At 37.9% G+C, this 15,046-nt stretch overlaps 24 non-coding genes across 24 annotated transcripts; all 24 read left to right on the top strand.

The window, feature by feature from the left end:
• The first annotated feature begins 68 nt into the window (after window positions 1–68).
• On the top strand, window positions 69–187 carry LOC132136232 (5S ribosomal RNA). The gene has a single exon (XR_009431128.1). It is a non-coding gene; the product is annotated as a 5S ribosomal RNA (ribosomal RNA).
• A 493-nt stretch (window positions 188–680) lies between these two features.
• LOC132136446 (5S ribosomal RNA) lies at window positions 681–799 on the top strand. The gene has a single exon (XR_009431310.1). It is a non-coding gene; the product is annotated as a 5S ribosomal RNA (ribosomal RNA).
• Window positions 800–1,284: 485 nt separating this feature from the next.
• On the top strand, window positions 1,285–1,403 carry LOC132136445 (5S ribosomal RNA). Its single transcript, XR_009431309.1, has one exon. It is a non-coding gene; the product is annotated as a 5S ribosomal RNA (ribosomal RNA).
• An 84-nt stretch (window positions 1,404–1,487) lies between these two features.
• On the top strand, window positions 1,488–1,606 carry LOC132136443 (5S ribosomal RNA). Its single transcript, XR_009431307.1, has one exon. It is a non-coding gene; the product is annotated as a 5S ribosomal RNA (ribosomal RNA).
• Window positions 1,607–2,320: 714 nt separating this feature from the next.
• Window positions 2,321–2,439, top strand: LOC132135667 (5S ribosomal RNA). Its single transcript, XR_009430598.1, has one exon. It is a non-coding gene; the product is annotated as a 5S ribosomal RNA (ribosomal RNA).
• An 84-nt stretch (window positions 2,440–2,523) lies between these two features.
• Window positions 2,524–2,642, top strand: LOC132136089 (5S ribosomal RNA). Its single transcript, XR_009430993.1, has one exon. It is a non-coding gene; the product is annotated as a 5S ribosomal RNA (ribosomal RNA).
• A 1,010-nt stretch (window positions 2,643–3,652) lies between these two features.
• On the top strand, window positions 3,653–3,771 carry LOC132135666 (5S ribosomal RNA). Its single transcript, XR_009430597.1, has one exon. It is a non-coding gene; the product is annotated as a 5S ribosomal RNA (ribosomal RNA).
• Window positions 3,772–3,855: 84 nt separating this feature from the next.
• Window positions 3,856–3,974, top strand: LOC132136442 (5S ribosomal RNA). Its single transcript, XR_009431306.1, has one exon. It is a non-coding gene; the product is annotated as a 5S ribosomal RNA (ribosomal RNA).
• Window positions 3,975–4,800: 826 nt separating this feature from the next.
• LOC132136441 (5S ribosomal RNA) lies at window positions 4,801–4,919 on the top strand. Its single transcript, XR_009431305.1, has one exon. It is a non-coding gene; the product is annotated as a 5S ribosomal RNA (ribosomal RNA).
• Window positions 4,920–5,299: 380 nt separating this feature from the next.
• Window positions 5,300–5,418, top strand: LOC132135665 (5S ribosomal RNA). Its single transcript, XR_009430596.1, has one exon. It is a non-coding gene; the product is annotated as a 5S ribosomal RNA (ribosomal RNA).
• An 84-nt stretch (window positions 5,419–5,502) lies between these two features.
• Window positions 5,503–5,621, top strand: LOC132136088 (5S ribosomal RNA). Its single transcript, XR_009430992.1, has one exon. It is a non-coding gene; the product is annotated as a 5S ribosomal RNA (ribosomal RNA).
• Window positions 5,622–6,631: 1,010 nt separating this feature from the next.
• Window positions 6,632–6,750, top strand: LOC132135664 (5S ribosomal RNA). The gene has a single exon (XR_009430595.1). It is a non-coding gene; the product is annotated as a 5S ribosomal RNA (ribosomal RNA).
• Window positions 6,751–6,834: 84 nt separating this feature from the next.
• On the top strand, window positions 6,835–6,953 carry LOC132136440 (5S ribosomal RNA). Its single transcript, XR_009431304.1, has one exon. It is a non-coding gene; the product is annotated as a 5S ribosomal RNA (ribosomal RNA).
• Window positions 6,954–7,775: 822 nt separating this feature from the next.
• LOC132136439 (5S ribosomal RNA) lies at window positions 7,776–7,894 on the top strand. The gene has a single exon (XR_009431303.1). It is a non-coding gene; the product is annotated as a 5S ribosomal RNA (ribosomal RNA).
• A 607-nt stretch (window positions 7,895–8,501) lies between these two features.
• LOC132136437 (5S ribosomal RNA) lies at window positions 8,502–8,620 on the top strand. Its single transcript, XR_009431302.1, has one exon. It is a non-coding gene; the product is annotated as a 5S ribosomal RNA (ribosomal RNA).
• A 1,009-nt stretch (window positions 8,621–9,629) lies between these two features.
• Window positions 9,630–9,748, top strand: LOC132135662 (5S ribosomal RNA). Its single transcript, XR_009430593.1, has one exon. It is a non-coding gene; the product is annotated as a 5S ribosomal RNA (ribosomal RNA).
• An 84-nt stretch (window positions 9,749–9,832) lies between these two features.
• On the top strand, window positions 9,833–9,951 carry LOC132135898 (5S ribosomal RNA). Its single transcript, XR_009430815.1, has one exon. It is a non-coding gene; the product is annotated as a 5S ribosomal RNA (ribosomal RNA).
• A 1,009-nt stretch (window positions 9,952–10,960) lies between these two features.
• LOC132135945 (5S ribosomal RNA) lies at window positions 10,961–11,079 on the top strand. Its single transcript, XR_009430858.1, has one exon. It is a non-coding gene; the product is annotated as a 5S ribosomal RNA (ribosomal RNA).
• Window positions 11,080–11,574: 495 nt separating this feature from the next.
• LOC132136436 (5S ribosomal RNA) lies at window positions 11,575–11,693 on the top strand. The gene has a single exon (XR_009431301.1). It is a non-coding gene; the product is annotated as a 5S ribosomal RNA (ribosomal RNA).
• A 380-nt stretch (window positions 11,694–12,073) lies between these two features.
• Window positions 12,074–12,192, top strand: LOC132135661 (5S ribosomal RNA). Its single transcript, XR_009430592.1, has one exon. It is a non-coding gene; the product is annotated as a 5S ribosomal RNA (ribosomal RNA).
• Window positions 12,193–12,276: 84 nt separating this feature from the next.
• Window positions 12,277–12,395, top strand: LOC132135279 (5S ribosomal RNA). The gene has a single exon (XR_009430230.1). It is a non-coding gene; the product is annotated as a 5S ribosomal RNA (ribosomal RNA).
• Window positions 12,396–13,403: 1,008 nt separating this feature from the next.
• LOC132135660 (5S ribosomal RNA) lies at window positions 13,404–13,522 on the top strand. Its single transcript, XR_009430591.1, has one exon. It is a non-coding gene; the product is annotated as a 5S ribosomal RNA (ribosomal RNA).
• Window positions 13,523–13,606: 84 nt separating this feature from the next.
• Window positions 13,607–13,725, top strand: LOC132135897 (5S ribosomal RNA). The gene has a single exon (XR_009430814.1). It is a non-coding gene; the product is annotated as a 5S ribosomal RNA (ribosomal RNA).
• Window positions 13,726–14,319: 594 nt separating this feature from the next.
• LOC132136435 (5S ribosomal RNA) lies at window positions 14,320–14,438 on the top strand. Its single transcript, XR_009431300.1, has one exon. It is a non-coding gene; the product is annotated as a 5S ribosomal RNA (ribosomal RNA).
• The last annotated feature ends 608 nt before the right edge of the window (window positions 14,439–15,046 follow it).

Raw genomic sequence — 15,046 nt, 5'->3', positions numbered from 1 at the left:
TACTTATATAATGCACTGGCAGTTATAGTGGCTGATCTTTAAATAGCCCTCTCTTTGCAGCCTCCTTCGCTTACGGCCATACCAGCCTGGCTATGCCCGATCTCGTCTGATCTCGGAAGCTAAGCAGGTTTGGGCCTGGTTAATACTTGGATGGGAGACCGCCTGGGAATACCAGGTGATGTAAACTTTTAGGTTTCCTTCTCTACTTATATAATGCACTGGCGGTTATAGTGGCTGATCTTTAAATAGCCCTCTCTTTGCAGCCCAGTACTTTTGGAATTTTTCAGTAATTATCTAAGAGTTTTGCATAAATAAAAAAAAAAAAAAAAAAAAAGAGTCAATGCCCAGTCTTAGAAAACCGAAACAGGTTTGGGCCTGTTTAGTAGTTTTGGAACTTTTCATTAATTGTCTAATAATCTAGCAAAAAAAAAAAAAAAAAAAAAGAGTCAATGCCCAATCTTAGAAAACCAAAACAGGTTTGGGCCTGGTTAGTACTTTTGGAAATTTTCAGTAATTATGTAATAAATTTGCAAAAAAAAAAATTAAATAAATAAAGAGTCAATGCCCAATCTCAGAATCTAAGCAGGTTTGGGCCCAGTTAGTACTTGGATGGGAGACTGCCTGGAAATACCGATTATAGTGGCTGATCTTTAAATAGCCCTCTCTTTGCAGCCTCCTTCGCTTACGGCCATACCAGCCTGGCTATGCCCGATCTCGTCTGATCTCGGAAGCTAAGCAGGTTTGGGCCTGGTTAGTACTTGGATGGGAGACCGCCTGGGAATACCAGGTGCTGTAAGCTTTTAGGTTTCCTTCTCTACTTATATAATGCACTGGCGGTTATAGTGGCTGATCTTTAAATAGCCCTCTCTTTGCAGCCTAGTACTTTTGGAATATTTCAGTAATTATCTAAGAGTTTTGCATAAATAAAAAAAAAAAAAAAAAGAGTCAATGCCCAGTCTTAGAAAACCGAAACAGGTTTGGGCCTGGTTAGTACTTTTGAAAATTTTCACTAATTGTCTAATAATCTTGCAAAAAAAAAAAAAAAAAAGAGTCAATGCCCAGTCTTAGAAAACCGAAACAGGTTTGGGCCAGGTTAGTACTTTTGGAAATTTTCAGTAATTATGTAATAAATTTGCAAAATTTTTTTTAAATAAATAAAGAGTCAATGCCCAATCTCAGAATCTAAGCAGGTTTGGGCCCAGTTAGTACTTGGATGGGAGACTGCCTGGAAATACCGATTATAGTGGCTGATCTTTAAATAGCCCTCTCTTTGCAGCCTCGTTCGCTTACGGCCATACCAGCCTGGCTATGCCCGATCTCGTCTGATCTCGGAAGCTAAGCAGGTTTGGGCCTGGTTAGTACTTGGATGGGAGACCGCCTGGGAATACCAGGTGCTGTAAGCTTTTAGGTTTCCTTCTCTACTTATACAATGCACTGGCAGTTATAGTGGCTGATCTTTAAATAGCCCTCTCTTTGCAGCCTCCTTCGCTTACGGCCATACCAGCCTGGCTATGCCCGATCTCGTCTGATCTCGGAAGCTAAGCAGGTTTGGGCCTGGTTAGTACTTGGATGGGAGACCGCCTGGGAATACCAGGTGCTGTAAGCTTTTAGGTTTCCTTCTCTACTTATATAATGCACTGGCGGTTATAGTGGCTGATCTTTAAATAGCCCTCTCTTTGCAGCCCAGTACTTTTGGAATTTTTCAGTAATTATCTAAGAGTTTTGCATAAATAAAAAAAAAAAAAAAAAAAAGAGTCAATGCCCAGTCTTAGAAAACCGAAACAGGTTTGGGCCTGTTTAGTAGTTTTGGAACTTTTCACTAATTGTCTAATAATCTAGCAAAAAAAAAAAAAAAAAAAGAGTCAATGCCCAGTCTTAGAAAACCGAAACAGGTTTGGGCCTGGTTAGTACTTTTGAAAATTTTCACTAATTGTCTAATAATCTTGCAAAAAAAAAAAAAAAAAAAAAAGAGTCAATGCCCAGTCTTAGAAAACCGAAACAGGTTTGGGCCTGTTTAGTAGTTTTGGAACTTTTCATTAATTGTCTAATAATCTAGCAAAAAAAAAAAAAAAAAAAAAAAAAAAGAGTCAATGCCCAGTCTTAGAAAACCGAAACAGGTTTGGGCCAGGTTAGTACTTTTGAAAATTTTCACTAATTATGTAATAAATTTGCAAAAATGTTTTTAAATAAATAAAGAGTCAATGCCCAATCTCAGAATCTAAGCAGGTTTGGGCCCAGTTAGTACTTGGATGGGAGACTGCCTGGAAATACCGATTATAGTGGCTGATCTTTAAATAGCCCTCTCTTTGCAGCCTCGTTCGCTTACGGCCATACCAGCATGGCTATGCCCGATCTCGTCTGATCTCGGAAGCTAAGCAGGTTTGGGCCTGGTTAGTACTTGGATGGGAGACCGCCTGGGAATACCAGGTGCTGTAAGCTTTTAGGTTTCCTTCTCTACTTATATAATGCACTGGCAGTTATAGTGGCTGATCTTTAAATAGCCCTCTCTTTGCAGCCTCCTTCGCTTACGGCCATACCAGCCTGGCTATGCCCGAGCTCGTCTGATCTCGGAAGCTAAGCAGGTTTGGGCCTGGTTAGTACTTGGATGGGAGACCGCCTGTGAATACCAGGTGCTGTAAGCTTTTAGGTTTCCTTCTCTACTTATATAATGCACTGGCGGTTATAGTGGCTGATCTTTAAATAGCCCTCTCTTTGCAGCCCAGTACTTTTGGAATTTTTCAGTAATTATCTAAGAGTTTTGCATAAATAAAAAAAAAAAAAAAAAAAAAAGAGTCAATGCCCAGTCTTAGAAAACCGAAACAGGTTTGGGCCTGTTTAGTAGTTTTGGAACTTTTCACTAATTGTCTAATAATCTAGCAAAAAAAAAAAAAAAAAAAAAGAGTCAATGCCCAGTCTTAGAAAACCGAAACAGGTTTGGGCCTGTTTAGTAGTTTTGGAACTTTTCATTAATTGTCTAATAATCTAGCAAAAAAAAAAAAAAAAAAAAAGAGTCAATGCCCAGTCTTAGAAAACCGAAACAGGTTTGGGCCTGGTTAGTACTTTTGGAAATTTTCAGTAATTATGTAATAAATTTGCAAAAAAAAAAAATTAAATAAATAAAGAGTCAATGCCCAATCTCAGAATCTAAGCAGGTTTGGGCCCAGTTAGTACTTGGATGGGAGACTGCTTGGAAATACCGATTATAGTGGCTGATCTTTAAATAGCCCTCTCTTTGCAGCCTAGTACTTTTGGAATATTTCAGTAATTATCTAAGAGTTTTGCATAAATAAAAAAAAAAAAAAAAAAGAGTCAATGCCCAGTCTTAGAAAACCGAAACAGGTTTGGGCCTGGTTAGTACTTTTGAAAATTTTCACTAATTGTCTAATAATCTTGCAAAAAAAAAAAAAAAAAAAAAAGAGTCAATGCCCAGTCTTAGAAAACCGAAACAGGTTTGGGCCAGGTTAGTACTTTTGGAAATTTTCAGTAATTATGTAATAAATTTGCAAAAAATTTTTTAAATAAATAAAGAGTCAATGCCCAATCTCAGAATCTAAGCAGGTTTGGGCCCAGTTAGTACTTGGATGGGAGACTGCCTGGAAATACCGATTATAGTGGCTGATCTTTAAATAGCCCTCTCTTTGCAGCCTCGTTCGCTTACGGCCATACCAGCATGGCTATGCCCGATCTCGTCTGATCTCGGAAGCTAAGCAGGTTTGGGCCTGGTTAGTACTTGGATGGGAGACCGCCTGGGAATACCAGGTGCTGTAAGCTTTTAGGTTTCCTTCTCTACTTATATAATGCACTGGCAGTTATAGTGGCTGATCTTTAAATAGCCCTCTCTTTGCAGCCTCCTTCGCTTACGGCCATACCAGCCTGGCTATGCCCGATCTCGTCTGATCTCGGAAGCTAAGCAGGTTTGGGCCTGGTTAGTACTTGGATGGGAGACCGCCTGGGAATACCAGGTGCTGTAAGCTTTTAGGTTTCCTTCTCTACTTATATAATGCACTGGCGGTTATAGTGGCTGATCTTTAAATAGCCCTCTCTTTGCAGCCCAGTACTTTTGGAATTTTTCAGTAATTATCTAAGAGTTTTGCATAAATAAAAAAAAAAAAAAAAAAAAAAAGAGTCAATGCCCAGTCTTAGAAAACCGAAACAGGTTTGGGCCTGTTTAGTAGTTTTGGAACTTTTCACTAATTGTCTAATAATCTAGCAAAAAAAAAAAAAAAAAAAAAAGAGTCAATGCCCAGTCTTAGAAAACCGAAACAGGTTTGGGCCTGTTTAGTAGTTTTGGAACTTTTCACTAATTGTCTAATAATCTAGCAAAAAAAAAAAAAAAAAAAAAGAGTCAATGCCCAGTCTTAGAAAACCGAAACAGGTTTGGGCCTGTTTAGTAGTTTTGGAACTTTTCACTAATTGTCTAATAATCTAGCAAAAAAAAAAAAAGAGTCAATGCCCAGTATTAGAAAACCGAAACAGGTTTGGGCCTGTTTAGTAGTTTTGGAACTTTTCATTAATTGTCTAATAATCCAGCAAAAAAAAAAAAAAAAAAAAAAAAAAAAAAAGAGTCAATGCCCAGTCTTAGAAAACCGAAACAAGTTTGGGCCTGGTTAGTACTTTTGGAAATTTTCAGTAATTATGTAATAAATTTGCAAAAAAAAAAAATTAAATAAATAAAGAGTCAATGCCCAATCTCAGAATCTAAGCAGGTTTGGGCCCAGTTAGTACTTGGATGGGAGACTGCTTGGAAATACCGATTATAGTGGCTGATCTTTAAATAGCCCTCTCTTTGCAGCCTCCTTCGCTTACGGCCATACCAGCCTGGCTATGCCCGATCTCGTCTGATCTCGGAAGCTAAGCAGGTTTGGGCCTGGTTAGTACTTGGATGGGAGACCGCCTGGGAATACCAGGTGCTGTAAGCTTTTAGGTTTCCTTCTCTACTTATATAATGCACTGGCGGTTATAGTGGCTGATCTTTAAATAGCCCTCTCTTTGCAGCCCAGTACTTTTGGAATTTTTCAGTAATTATCTAAGAGTTTTGCATAAATAAAAAAAAAAAAAAAAAAGAGTCAATGCCCAGTCTTAGAAAACCGAAACAGGTTTGGGCCAGGTTAGTACTTTTGAAAATTTTCACTAATTATGTAATAAATTTGCAAAAATGTTTTTAAATAAATAAAGAGTCAATGCCCAATCTCAGAATCTAAGCAGGTTTGGGCCCAGTTAGTACTTGGATGGGAGACTGCCTGGAAATACCGATTATAGTGGCTGATCTTTAAATAGCCCTCTCTTTGCAGCCTCGTTCGCTTACGGCCATACCAGCATGGCTATGCCCGATCTCGTCTGATCTCGGAAGCTAAGCAGGTTTGGGCCTGGTTAGTACTTGGATGGGAGACCGCCTGGGAATACCAGGTGCTGTAAGCTTTTAGGTTTCCTTCTCTACTTATATAATGCACTGGCAGTTATAGTGGCTGATCTTTAAATAGCCCTCTCTTTGCAGCCTCCTTCGCTTACGGCCATACCAGCCTGGCTATGCCCGAGCTCGTCTGATCTCGGAAGCTAAGCAGGTTTGGGCCTGGTTAGTACTTGGATGGGAGACCGCCTGTGAATACCAGGTGCTGTAAGCTTTTAGGTTTCCTTCTCTACTTATATAATGCACTGGCGGTTATAGTGGCTGATCTTTAAATAGCCCTCTCTTTGCAGCCCAGTACTTTTGGAATTTTTCAGTAATTATCTAAGAGTTTTGCATAAATAAAAAAAAAAAAAAAAAAAAAAGAGTCAATGCCCAGTCTTAGAAAACCGAAACAGGTTTGGGCCTGTTTAGTAGTTTTGGAACTTTTCACTAATTGTCTAATAATCTAGCAAAAAAAAAAAAAAAAAAAAAGAGTCAATGCCCAGTCTTAGAAAACCGAAACAGGTTTGGGCCTGTTTAGTAGTTTTGGAACTTTTCATTAATTGTCTAATAATCTAGCAAAAAAAAAAAAAAAAAAAAAGAGTCAATGCCCAGTCTTAGAAAACCGAAACAGGTTTGGGCCTGGTTAGTACTTTTGGAAATTTTCAGTAATTATGTAATAAATTTGCAAAAAAAAAAATTAAATAAATAAAGAGTCAATGCCCAATCTCAGAATCTAAGCAGGTTTGGGCCCAGTTAGTACTTGGATGGGAGACTGCTTGGAAATACCGATTATAGTGGCTGATCTTTAAATAGCCCTCTCTTTGCAGCCTAGTACTTTTGGAATATTTCAGTAATTATCTAAGAGTTTTGCATAAATAAAAAAAAAAAAAAAAAAGAGTCAATGCCCAGTCTTAGAAAACCGAAACAGGTTTGGGCCTGGTTAGTACTTTTGAAAATTTTTTACTAATTGTCTAATAATCTTGCAAAAAAAAAAAAAAAAAAAAAAGAGTCAATGCCCAGTCTTAGAAAACCGAAACAGGTTTGGGCCAGGTTAGTACTTTTGGAAATTTTCAGTAATTATGTAATAAATTTGCAAAAATTTTTTTAAATAAATAAAGAGTCAATGCCCAATCTCAGAATCTAAGCAGGTTTGGGCCCAGTTAGTACTTGGATGGGAGACTGCCTGGAAATACCGATTATAGTGGCTGATCTTTAAATAGCCCTCTCTTTGCAGCCTCGTTCGCTTACGGCCATACCAGCATGGCTATGCCCGATCTCGTCTGATCTCGGAAGCTAAGCAGGTTTGGGCCTGGTTAGTACTTGGATGGGAGACCGCCTGGGAATACCAGGTGCTGTAAGCTTTTAGGTTTCCTTCTCTACTTATATAATGCACTGGCAGTTATAGTGGCTGATCTTTAAATAGCCCTCTCTTTGCAGCCTCCTTCGCTTACGGCCATACCAGCCTGGCTATGCCCGATCTCGTCTGATCTCGGAAGCTAAGCAGGTTTGGGCCTGGTTAGTACTTGGATGGGAGACCGCCTGGGAATACCAGGTGCTGTAAGCTTTTAGGTTTCCTTCTCTACTTATATAATGCACTGGCGGTTATAGTGGCTGATCTTTAAATAGCCCTCTCTTTGCAGCCCAGTACTTTTGGAATTTTTCAGTAATTATCTAAGAGTTTTGCATAAATAAAAAAAAAAAAAAAAAAAAAAAGAGTCAATGCCCAGTCTTAGAAAACCGAAACAGGTTTGGGCCTGTTTAGTAGTTTTGGAACTTTTCACTAATTGTCTAATAATCTAGCAAAAAAAAAAAAAAAAAAAAAAGAGTCAATGCCCAGTCTTAGAAAACCGAAACAGGTTTGGGCCTGTTTAGTAGTTTTGGAACTTTTCACTAATTGTCTAATAATCTAGCAAAAAAAAAAAAAAAAAAAAAGAGTCAATGCCCAGTCTTAGAAAACCGAAACAGGTTTGGGCCTGTTTAGTAGTTTTGGAACTTTTCACTAATTGTCTAATAATCTAGCAAAAAAAAAAAAGAGTCAATGCCCAGTATTAGAAAACCGAAACAGGTTTGGGCCTGTTTAGTAGTTTTGGAACTTTTCATTAATTGTCTAATAATCCAGCAAAAAAAAAAAAAAAAAAAAAAAAAAAAGAGTCAATGCCCAGTCTTAGAAAACCGAAACAAGTTTGGGCCTGGTTAGTACTTTTGGAAATTTTCAGTAATTATGTAATAAATTTGCAAAAAAAAAAAATTAAATAAATAAAGAGTCAATGCCCAATCTCAGAATCTAAGCAGGTTTGGGCCCAGTTAGTACTTGGATGGGAGACTGCTTGGAAATACCGATTATAGTGGCTGATCTTTAAATAGCCCTCTCTTTGCAGCCTCCTTCGCTTACGGCCATACCAGCCTGGCTATGCCCGATCTCGTCTGATCTCGGAAGCTAAGCAGGTTTGGGCCTGGTTAGTACTTGGATGGGAGACCGCCTGGGAATACCAGGTGCTGTAAGCTTTTAGGTTTCCTTCTCTACTTATATAATGCACTGGCGGTTATAGTGGCTGATCTTTAAATAGCCCTCTCTTTGCAGCCCAGTACTTTTGGAATTTTTCAGTAATTATCTAAGAGTTTTGCATAAATAAAAAAAAAAAAAAAAAAAAAAGAGTCAATGCCCAGTCTTAGAAAACCGAAACAGGTTTGGGCCTGTTTAGTAGTTTTGGAACTTTTCACTAATTGTCTAATAATCTAGCAAAAAAAAAAAAAGAGTCAATGCCCAGTATTAGAAAACCGAAACAGGTTTGGGCCTGTTTAGTAGTTTTGGAACTTTTCATTAATTGTCTAATAATCCAGCAAAAAAAAAAAAAAAAAAAAAAAAAAAAAAAAGAGTCAATGCCCAGTCTTAGAAAACCGAAACAAGTTTGGGCCTGGTTAGTACTTTTGGAAATTTTCAGTAATTATGTAATAAATTTGCAAAAAAAAAAAATTAAATAAATAAAGAGTCAATGCCCAATCTCAGAATCTAAGCAGGTTTGGGCCCAGTTAGTACTTGGATGGGAGACTGCTTGGAAATACCGATTATAGTGGCTGATCTTTAAATAGCCCTCTCTTTGCAGCCTCCTTCGCTTACGGCCATACCAGCCTGGCTATGCCCGATCTCGTCTGATCTCGGAAGCTAAGCAGGTTTGGGCCTGGTTAGTACTTGGATGGGAGACCGCCTGGGAATACCAGGTGCTGTAAGCTTTTAGGTTTCCTTCTCTACTTATATAATGCACTGGCGGTTATAGTGGCTGATCTTTAAATAGCCCTCTCTTTGCAGCCCAGTACTTTTGGAATTTTTCAGTAATTATCTAAGAGTTTTGCATAAATAAAAAAAAAAAAAAAAAAAAAAGAGTCAATGCCCAGTCTTAGAAAACCGAAACAGGTTTGGGCCTGTTTAGTAGTTTTGGAACTTTTCACTAATTGTCTAATAATCTAGCAAAAAAAAAAAAAAAAAAAAGAGTCAATGCCCAGTCTTAGAAAACCGAAACAGGTTTGGGCCTGTTTAGTAGTTTTGGAACTTTTCATTAATTGTCTAATAATCTAGCAAAAAAAAAAAAAAAAAAAAGGGTCAATGCCCAGTCTTAGAAAACCGAAACAGGTTTGGGCCTGGTTAGTACTTTTGGAAATTTTCAGTAATTATGTAATAAATTTGCAAAAAAAAAAAATTAAATAAATAAAGAGTCAATGCCCAATCTCAGAATCTAAGCAGGTTTGGGCCCAGTTAGTACTTGGATGGGAGACTGCTTGGAAATACCGATTATAGTGGCTGATCTTTAAATAGCCCTCTCTTTGCAGCCTAGTACTTTTGGAATATTTCAGTAATTATCTAAGAGTTTTGCATAAATAAAAAAAAAAAAAAAAAAGAGTCAATGCCCAGTCTTAGAAAACCGAAACAGGTTTGGGCCTGGTTAGTACTTTTGAAAATTTTCACTAATTGTCTAATAATCTTGCAAAAAAAAAAAAAAAAAAAAAAAGAGTCAATGCCCAGTCTTAGAAAACCGAAACAGGTTTGGGCCAGGTTAGTACTTTTGGAAATTTTCAGTAATTATGTAATAAATTTGCAAAAAAATTTTTAAATAAATAAAGAGTCAATGCCCAATCTCAGAATCTAAGCAGGTTTGGGCCCAGTTAGTACTTGGATGGGAGACTGCCTGGAAATACCGATTATAGTGGCTGATCTTTAAATAGCCCTCTCTTTGCAGCCTCGTTCGCTTACGGCCATACCAGCATGGCTATGCCCGATCTCGTCTGATCTCGGAAGCTAAGCAGGTTTGGGCCTGGTTAGTACTTGGATGGGAGACCGCCTGGGAATACCAGGTGCTGTAAGCTTTTAGGTTTCCTTCTCTACTTATATAATGCACTGGCAGTTATAGTGGCTGATCTTTAAATAGCCCTCTCTTTGCAGCCTCCTTCGCTTACGGCCATACCAGCCTGGCTATGCCCGATCTAGTCTGATCTCGGAAGCTAAGCAGGTTTGGGCCTGGTTAGTACTTGGATGGGAGACCGCCTGGGAATACCAGGTGCTGTAAGCTTTTAGGTTTCCTTCTCTACTTATATAATGCACTGGCGGTTATAGTGGCTGATCTTTAAATAGCCCTCTCTTTGCAGCCCAGTACTTTTGGAATTTTTCAGTAATTATCTAAGAGTTTTGCATAAATAAAAAAAAAAAAAAAAAAAAGAGTCAATGCCCAGTCTTAGAAAACCGAAACAGGTTTGGGCCTGTTTAGTAGTTTTGGAACTTTTCACTAATTGTCTAATAATCTAGCAAAAAAAAAAAAAAAAAAAAAAAGAGTCAATGCCCAGTATTAGAAAACCGAAACAGGTTTGGGCCTGTTTAGTAGTTTTGGAACTTTTCATTAATTGTCTAATAATCTAGCAAAAAAAAAAAAAAAAAAAAAGAGTCAATGCCCAGTCTTAGAAAACCGAAACAGGTTTGGGCCTGGTTAGTACTTTTGGAAATTTTCAGTAATTATGTAATAAATTTGCAAAAAAAAAAATTAAATAAATAAAGAGTCAATGCCCAATCTCAGAATCTAAGCAGGTTTGGGCCCAGTTAGTACTTGGATGGGAGACTGCTTGGAAATACCGATTATAGTGGCTGATCTTTAAATAGCCCTCTCTTTGCAGCCTAGTACTTTTGGAATATTTCAGTAATTATCTAAGAGTTTTGCATAAATAAAAAAAAAAAAAAAAAAGAGTCAATGCCCAGTCTTAGAAAACCGAAACAGGTTTGGGCCTGGTTAGTACTTTTGAAAATTTTCACTAATTGTCTAATAATCTAGCAAAAAAAAAAAAAAAAAAAAAGAGTCAATGCCCAGTCTTAGAAAACCGAAACAGGTTTGGGCCTGGTTAGTACTTTTGGAAATTTTCAGTAATTATGTAATAAATTTGCAAAAAAAAAAATTAAATAAATAAAGAGTCAATGCCCAATCTCAGAATCTAAGCAGGTTTGGGCCCAGTTAGTACTTGGATGGGAGACTGCTTGGAAATACCGATTATAGTGGCTGATCTTTAAATAGCCCTCTCTTTGCAGCCTCCTTCGCTTACGGCCATACCAGCCTGGCTATGCCCGATCTCGTCTGATCTCGGAAGCTAAGCAGGTTTGTGCCTGGTTAGTACTTGGATGGGAGACCGCCTGGGAATACCAGGTGCTGTAAGCTTTTAGGTTTCCTTCTCTACTTATATAATGCACTGGCGGTTATAGTGGCTGATCTTTAAATAGCCCTCTCTTTGCAGCCCAGTACTTTTGGAATTTTTCAGTAATTATCTAAGAGTTTTGCATAAATAAAAAAAAAAAAAAAAAAAAAAGAGTCAATGCCCAGTCTTAGAAAACCGAAACAGGTTTGGGCCTGTTTAGTAGTTTTGGAACTTTTCACTAATTGTCTAATAATCTAGCAAAAAAAAAAAAAAAAAAAAAAGAGTCAATGCCCAGTCTTAGAAAACCGAAACAGGTTTGGGCCTGGTTAGTACTTTTGGAAATTTTCAGTAATTATGTAATAAATTTGCAAAAAAAAAAATTAAATAAATAAAGAGTCAATGCCCAATCTCAGAATCTAAGCAGGTTTGGGCCCAGTTAGTACTTGGATGGGAGACTGCTTGGAAATACCGATTATAGTGGCTGATCTTTAAATAGCCCTCTCTTTGCAGCCTCCTTCGCTTACGGCCATACCAGCCTGGCTATGCCCGATCTCGTCTGATCTCGGAAGCTAAGCAGGTTTGGGCCTGGTTAGTACTTGGATGGGAGACCGCCTGGGAATACCAGGTGCTGTAAGCTTTTAGGTTTCCTTCTCTACTTATATAATGCACTGGCGGTTATAGTGGCTGATCTTTAAATAGCCCTCTCTTTGCAGCCTAGTACTTTTGGAATATTTCAGTAATTATCTAAGAGTTTTGCATAAATAAAAAAAAAAAAAAAAAAGAGTCAATGCCCAGTCTTAGAAAACCGAAACAGGTTTGGGCCAGGTTAGTACTTTTGGAAATTTTCAGTAATTATGTAATAAATTTGCAAAAAAATTTTTAAATAAATAAAGAGTCAATGCCCAATCTCAGAATCTAAGCAGGTTTGGGCCCAGTTAGTACTTGGATGGGAGACTGCCTGGAAATACCGATTATAGTGGCTGATCTTTAAATAGCCCTCTCTTTGCAGCCTCGTTCGCTTACGGCCATACCAGCATGGCTATGCCCGATCTCGTCTGATCTCGGAAGCTAAGCAGGTTTGGGCCTGGTTAGTACTTGGATGGGAGACCGCCTGGGAATACCAGGTGCTGTAAGCTTTTAGGTTTCCTTCTCTACTTATATAATGCACTGGCAGTTATAGTGGCTGATCTTTAAATAGCCCTCTCTTTGCAGCCTCCTTCGCTTATGGCCATACCAGCCTGGCTATGCCCGATCTCGTCTGATCTCGGAAGCTAAGCAGGTTTGGGCCTGGTTAGTACTTGGATGGGAGACCGCCTGGGAATACCAGGTGCTGTAAGCTTTTAGGTTTCCTTCTCTACTTATATAATGCACTGGCGGTTATAGTGGCTGATCTTTAAATAGCCCTCTCTTTGCAGCCCAGTACTTTTGGAATTTTTCAGTAATTATCTAAGAGTTTTGCATAAATAAAAAAAAAAAAAAAAAAAAAAGAGTCAATGCCCAGTCTTAGAAAACCGAAACAGGTTTGGGCCTGTTTAGTAGTTTTGGAACTTTTCACTAATTGTCTAATAATCTAGCAAAAAAAAAAAAAAAAAAAAGAGTCAATGCCCAGTCTTAGAAAACCGAAACAGGTTTGGGCCTGTTTAGTAGTTTTGGAACTTTTCATTAATTGTCTAATAATCTAGCAAAAAAAAAAAAAAAAAAAAGGGTCAATGCCCAGTCTTAGAAAACCGAAACAGGTTTGGGCCTGGTTAGTACTTTTGGAAATTTTCAGTAATTATGTAATAAATTTGCAAAAAAAAAAAATTAAATAAATAAAGAGTCAATGCCCAATCTCAGAATCTAAGCAGGTTTGGGCCCAGTTAGTACTTGGATGGGAGACTGCTTGGAAATACCGATTATAGTGGCTGATCTTTAAATAGCCCTCTCTTTGCAGCCTAGTACTTTTGGAATATTTCAGTAATTATCTAAGAGTTTTGCATAAATAAAAAAAAAAAAAAAAAAGAGTCAATGCCCAGTCTTAGAAAACCGAAACAGGTTTGGGCCTGGTTAGTACTTTTGAAAATTTTCACTAATTGTCTAATAATCTTGCAAAAAAAAAAAAAAAAAAAAAAGAGTCAATGCCCAGTCTTAGAAAACCGAAACAGGTTTGGGCCAGGTTAGTACTTTTGGAAATTTTCAGTAATTATGTAATAAATTTGCAAAAAATTTTTTAAATAAATAAAGAGTCAATGCCCAATCTCAGAATCTAAGCAGGTTTGGGCCCAGTTAGTACTTGGATGGGAGACTGCCTGGAAATACCGATTATAGTGGCTGATCTTTAAATAGCCCTCTCTTTGCAGCCTCGTTCGCTTACGGCCATACCAGCATGGCTATGCCCGATCTCGTCTGATCTCGGAAGCTAAGCAGGTTTGGGCCTGGTTAGTACTTGGATGGGAGACCGCCTGGGAATACCAGGTGCTGTAAGCTTTTAGGTTTCCTTCTCTACTTATATAATGCACTGGCAGTTATAGTGGCTGATCTTTAAATAGCCCTCTCTTTGCAGCCTCCTTCGCTTACGGCCATACCAGCCTGGCTATGCCCGATCTAGTCTGATCTCGGAAGCTAAGCAGGTTTGGGCCTGGTTAGTACTTGGATGGGAGACCGCCTGGGAATACCAGGTGCTGTAAGCTTTTAGGTTTCCTTCTCTACTTATATAATGCACTGGCGGTTATAGTGGCTGATCTTTAAATAGCCCTCTCTTTGCAGCCCAGTACTTTTGGAATTTTTCAGTAATTATCTAAGAGTTTTGCATAAATAAAAAAAAAAAAAAAAAAAAAGAGTCAATGCCCAGTCTTAGAAAACCGAAACAGGTTTGGGCCTGTTTTGTAGTTTTGGAACTTTTCACTAATTGTCTAATAATCTAGCAAAAAAAAAAAAAAAAAAAAAGAGTCAATGCCCAGTCTTAGAAAACCGAAACAGGTTTGGGCCTGTTTAGTAGTTTTGGAACTTTTCATTAATTGTCTAATAATCTAGCAAAAAAAAAAAAAGAGTCAATGCCCAGTCTTAGAAAACCGAAACAGGTTTGGGCCTGGTTAGTACTTTTGGAAATTTTCAATAATTATGTAATAAATTTGCAAAAAAAAAAATTAAATAAATAAAGAGTCAATGCCCAATCTCAGAATCTAAGCAGGTTTGGGCCCAGTTAGTACTTGGATGGGAGACTGCTTGGAAATACCGATTATAGTGGCTGATCTTTAAATAGCCCTCTCTTTGCAGCCTCCTTCGCTTACGGCCATACCAGCCTGGCTATGCCCGATCTCGTCTGATCTCGGAAGCTAAGCAGGTTTGGGCCTGGTTAGTACTTGGATGGGAGACCGCCTGGGAATACCAGGTGCTGTAAGCTTTTAGGTTTCCTTCTCTACTTATATAATGCACTGGCGGTTATAGTGGCTGATCTTTAAATAGCCCTCTCTTTGCAGCCCAGTACTTTTGGAATTTTTCAGTAATTATCTAAGAGTTTTGCATAAAAAAAAAAAAAAAAAAAAGAGTCAATGCCCAGTCTTAGAAAACCGAAACAGGTTTGGGCCTGTTTAGTAGTTTTGGAACTTTTCACTAATTGTCTAATAATCTAGCAAAAAAAAAAAAAAAAAAAAAAAGAGTCAATGCCCAGTATTAGAAAACCGAAACAGGTTTGGGCCTGTTTAGTAGTTTTGGAACTTTTCATTAATTGTCTAATAATCTAGCAAAAAAAAAAAAAAAAAAAAAGAGTCAATGCCCAGTCTTAGAAAACCGAAACAGGTTTGGGCCTGGTTAGTACTTTTGGAAATTTTCAGTAATTATGTAATAAATTTGCAAAAAAAAAAATTAAATAAATAAAGAGTCAATGCCCAATCTCAGAATCTAAGCAGGTTTGGGCCCAGTTAGTACTTGGATGGGAGACTGCTTGGAAATACAGATTATAGTGGCTGATCTTTAAATAGCCCTCTCTTTGCAGCCTAGTACTTTTGGAAT

This window comes from Carassius carassius, unplaced genomic scaffold, assembly GCF_963082965.1.
Source record: "Carassius carassius unplaced genomic scaffold, fCarCar2.1 SCAFFOLD_60, whole genome shotgun sequence".
NCBI lineage: Eukaryota > Metazoa > Chordata > Actinopteri > Cypriniformes > Cyprinidae > Carassius > Carassius carassius.
This window is presented reverse-complemented; position numbering and strand designations above follow the sequence as displayed.